Genomic DNA, 5,156 nt, shown 5'->3' with positions numbered 1-5,156 from the left:
TTCTCTGTGACAAGGCTGACTTTCTCTTGCTTCCCTCGTGGCTCCTTATAGCAGTTGTGTTCTGAAACCTTTAGGGTTCGACTTCATTCGGATGAAATCTTGCTGTAACTTTATTCTAATTTTGAATGAGTAAGTAGACCTGAGCTTTTTGGGCTGTTAGTGGAGGATTCTTGAAAAACCTGGGATTCCACTTTCTGCTGCCTTTCCATTACATTTCCTCTGAAAGCCCACTCAGAGCCTCCACGTCCCGCAGAACTCTCTCAAACATGCAGTCCTCAGGCATACAGAAGATGCTTACACTTTCACTCCACACCAGTCCAGTTCCTTGCTGTTTCCTGTCTAACGCGCTGCACACATTGGCATCCCCCCTACCGGAGCTGCTTCCCGGCTTTGCGCTCAGGACAGGAACGAGAATGGAGAGGTAAGCTGTGCAGGGAACGCTTCCTCAGCTTGCACTCCACTCCCCAAGGGCCTTTCGGGGTCTTCTACGGACTTCAGGGTTCATTGATTTCCAAGGTTTATGGTCTCATTAAGTAGCCATCTCTCCTAATGCAGGGACCTACGTGTCAGACCAAAGATCGATGGCCAAAAGAGCTAAGAAACAGAAATAAAGCTGAGCGCTAGGCGTTACGTTCAGATGAGCGTCCAGAATCTGACTGTGCCCTGGCATGTTCAACGCTGCCGAAAAGACGGAGCTCGTCAGGTCCCTCTGCTAGCACCCAGATCTGGTGTCTAGTCACTCTGCTGGGAAGTAAGGAAAAGGAAATGCATAAAGCAGTCAGGCAATGGCAAGGAAATGAAGAGGTTTCTCGAACGGGTCCTGTCTGATTTACCATCTTCCCAGCGACCCCGTCAAAGTCAAAGACCTAGCCAGCACCCTGTCTCTGACAGCGGCCAACGCCAGGTGCCCCGAGGGAATGACCAGAGCAGGGAATCATCAAGTGCTCCATCCCTGTCGCCCATGCCAGCTTCTGGCAAACAGGGGTTAGCGAGAGATACCGCTGGCGAAGCGCCATAGATGGACCTAGCCTCCATGAATTATCTAGTGCGTTTTTCAACCCTGTTATGTCTTGGCCTTCGCGACATCCTCTGGCTAGCGTTCCACAGGTTGACTGTGGTGTGCGTGAAAAAATATTCCTTCTGTTCTTTTAAAGCTGCTGCCTATGAATGTCATGTGGTGACCCCCTAGTGCGTGCGTTATGAGAAGGAGTAAATAACTCTTCCTTATTTACTTTCGCCACACGCTCATGTTTTGCAGACCGCCGTCGTATCCCCCTTTATCGTCTCTTTTCCAAGATGAAAAGTCCCAATCTTATTAATCTCTTCTTAGACGGAAGCTGGTCCAGATCCCCTCATCGTCTTTGTTGTCCTTTTCTGAACTTTCCCATTCCAATGTAGCTTTTTTGAGATTGGGGCGACCGCATCCGCGCGCAGTGTTCAAGATGTGGGCGTACCATGGATTGATATGAGGCGCTAGGATAGTTTCTGTCTTCTTACCTATCCCTTTCGTAATGATTCCCAACACTCCGCTGCACATTGAGTGGATGTTTTCAGAGAACTGTCCACAACGACTCCCAGCTCTCTTTCTCCAGTGGTAACAGCTAATTTAGACCCATCGTTTTATGGGGAGTGTGGATTATGTCTTCCAATGTGCATTACTTTGCACTTAACAGCACCGACGTTCATCTGCCATTTGGTTGTCCCGTCACCCAGTTTTGTGAGATCTCTTTGTGGCTCTTCGCAGTCTGCCTGGGGCTTAACTATCTCGAGCAATTTTCTATCATCGGCACATTTTGCCACCTCACTGTTTACCCTTTCCCAGATCATTTAGGAATAAGTTGAACAGTACTGCTCCCAGGACAGACACCTGGGGATAAGAGAGGAAGATCCTCTTCTGACACCAGCAGACCAGGTGCCAGCTCATGCCAAGGCCCTAGGCCTTACTGAAACGTGACAAAGGCATGGCTGGAAACTTGTCTTGCTCACCTGTTTGTTAGTGTTCTTAAAAGAGCATTAGAGTTATAAAAAATGTGGTTAGAGTTTATGACAAGCTCGGGAGTTGCTGCATGCATTTTTCTCACCTATAATAGCCGCAGCCATGTAGTAAGGTCCAAATAAGCGTTGGCACGAAAGCTGCAACCCCTTGCTGCCACCCGTCAGGAGAGAAGCATTACCAAGTGTGAAACGCTGCTTACCAGAAGAAGCGTCATCTCCTTTCCAGCAAGAGAAGGCCCTGACTGAGACATCAGACAAGCCAGTGGATCATCCGTGGACAAAAGACTTGGTTGGTTGCTCCCCTCACACAGCCACGAGGAGGCAGAGACCTGCACAAACACTTGCCCCCATCAGTTGAGCTCTGGGGAATGGAATAAAAATCCCTGTCAGGAAGAAACTCTTGTCCCCACCCCACCCCCACCCCCACCCCCGCTGTTGCTCGGACTTCAGGGAGACGGCACGCCTTCTAAGCATAAGCAAGGGATCCCGGCTGTTTGGCTAGGGTTAGCCCTAAAGGACGTACAGAGTTTGCGTGTTACAGCAGCTTCTACCACACCTGGGTGCAAACAGAGTCAGGGTGCCCAAGGGGCTGACTGTGACTCCATGTTAAGGCTATTCTAGTGCCTGAGGAGATCACACTTGATACTTGGTGGGTGAGATCAAAGTGTGGAACACACAACCCTGAGGAACCCCACTGCCTGCCAGCCCCCAGGCGCCGGGCGTCCTGTCTCTGGGGCTCTGGCTGCACTAGAAAGGTAAGTCTCTAGCTTGCCTGGTTCAGAAAACCGGAAGGGAAAGACAGAGGACCCACATTAGGTTTTATTTTAAGAAACGAATCCTCACGATTTGTAAGCCACTGTGGTGATTTTGGGGATTTTCCAATAGTGAGGGTGGCAATAATGAGAGGTTAAGGGTTATTATTTGGCGTTTAGATTACAGTGGGTTTGGGGGGAAAAAATCAGGATTGGGGCCCCTGTGTGCCGGGGGCAGCACGACACCTAGTGCCTTGTCTCGATCTTACCAACCAAGATACATAGAACGTAGGTCGGGTGGGGAGAAGTCTGTGTAACTCCTGCAGTTGTTGATATACACGTCATCTCAAATATTACCAAGCCCCCCACCCCAAGAAAACACAACCGAAAAAACAACCATCTCCCCAACAGAGCCAGAGTCTGGAAGCATTCCTCCCTCATACTGTTGAAAAGACTCAGCAGAAAGATGGAGTCCAGCTTCTTACATACTTCTTAGCCAGACAAAAAAGAACCTCTCACATCTGCAGACTCACAAAACACTTCCAAGAAACCGTACCTCTATTGTGTTTATCGGAAAGAAACCAAAGCCGTAAAGACACCATATTTTTCTGCTATTTCAAAAAAAATCTGCTTGAAAGAAAGATCATCACAGCTCAACTCTTTTCTGTTTTCTAACCAGAAGGTGCTCCCCTAAGGAGATACACCATCCCTGGAGACACTGCAATACCAGGTCCATGCATGGGGCAGACAAAGCAAGCTTCTGCTCTAACCCCCTCATTTCCACAAAAAAAAAAAAAAAAAAGCTAATGGACAGTCCTCACATCAAGGACATAGCAGGCATGAAACTGAGGAAAAACACACGCTATGCTTTGATCGTCCTTCCAGGGAGCAGACAAGCAAGGCTGACACCCTGCCACCCACGACACCCCTGCGCCCACCCATTTCGCCTCACCAGGACGAGCTCCCAGACACGCAACAAAGACCATAACTGGGGAACTCTACAAGTGAGACTCACTTCCCCGAAATGACTCCAGTGGAGGAATTTAAAGCAAGAAGCCTTAGCACACAATTCTGTTCAAAGACAGACAAGTCTTGCAGACGCCTTCCTCTCGCTGGTTTCCCCTCTATACTCGAATTTCCATAAAGCCACCCGCTGACCTGTGACTACCAATCTCTCACCGTTAACTCTTACAGCAAAGAGGGCAAAGAAAGCCTAGGCAAGCCCTATTCCGCAGCCCCGATGCTCTTTCTGCTCCTTCCCACACAACTATCTCCAACATACAGTCAATGGCGTCAAAGCAATTCCCGCTATTTGGGGCATTGGTGCCCCTTAGTCCCTCTGAGGTGATCGGCTGGTTCCTTCTGGCCTTGAACGCTAGGAATCTGACTCAAAGGGCCACAATCTTCCTCCTCTTCTGCTCCTAAGAACTATCCCTCATCTGGGCAAAATGTTTGAAAACACTGGTGTTTTCCCAACAGGAAAGGGATGGACAATTTCTCTTCTGTGAGGAGACGAGGGAGACCATGCAATCACCTTCTGGAAGATATATTAACGAGGGCGGCGTAAGAACCCTCACGGACTAGATTAAGAAAGCAGCTCTTTAACTGACCATCCAACAATGACAAACTAAAATCTGCAAGAGCAGCCTTTCAACTCAGGGGCCCAATAATAAGTTGTTGTCAATAACTAACTGAAGAGTTACAAATGACTCCAAACCATACACTCTTAGGACAAACCAAACGTTAACACAAACAACAACGCATTTCTTTGCTGCTCTTCAACCGTGATAACCAAAAACTTACGAAACCAAAGAGCCAGCAGAATACACATCACAAAACAGTCCCCTGCTAGCTAGGAAACTATCTCACTAACACGATGAGCTCAAAATAATAATTAAAAAAAAAAAAAAAAAGGCAGAAAATCCCAAACAGTCATTTTCAGAGCTCTGAGTTGTTTTCATACACTAATAGAAAAACTTGAGCCACTGACACCAGTTCAGGTAGCACCCTTCTGTTTTTTTCACAACAGCAAACAGCCTCGCCAAAGCAAAACCTCAAAAAATTGGGTACAAACTCATAAATGTTCCTCTCTACGGAAATCTTTAGTAAAAGGCAAAAGATTTATATGAACTGAAGAGAAAGCAAAGTACATAGAACACCTGGCAGAGGCGCTGCCAGGGCAACCGCGTATGCTACCACAAGTCAGGGTGACTGCTCTCACAGCCCGCTAAACCGCTAGCTTTTAGAGGAAATGGAACTGAACCAATTGACAGGCCGAGTTGGATCATCGGAACTGGGGACACAGAGAGCAAAACCAGCCCCTTGACCAGGGACTCGCTTCGCTGCATGCAATGCACTGTGGGTATGCAAATAAGATGCTCCGGCCGTCACTGGCACTCAAAGGAGTCT

General features: G+C 48.1%; 1 non-coding gene and 1 pseudogene across 1 annotated transcript; both read right to left on the bottom strand.

The window, feature by feature from the left end:
* Positions 1-3,440: 3,440 nt before the first annotated feature.
* Positions 3,441-3,648, bottom strand: LOC116818184 (U2 spliceosomal RNA; annotated as a pseudogene).
* A 1,133-nt stretch (positions 3,649-4,781) lies between these two features.
* Positions 4,782-4,897, bottom strand: LOC116818185 (U5 spliceosomal RNA). Its single transcript, XR_004372111.1, has one exon. It is a non-coding gene; the product is annotated as a U5 spliceosomal RNA (small nuclear RNA).
* Positions 4,898-5,156: the final 259 nt, after the last annotated feature.

Source organism: Chelonoidis abingdonii, chromosome 23, assembly GCF_003597395.2.
Source record: "Chelonoidis abingdonii isolate Lonesome George chromosome 23, CheloAbing_2.0, whole genome shotgun sequence".
Classification (NCBI taxonomy): domain Eukaryota; kingdom Metazoa; phylum Chordata; order Testudines; family Testudinidae; genus Chelonoidis; species Chelonoidis abingdonii.
This window is presented reverse-complemented; position numbering and strand designations above follow the sequence as displayed.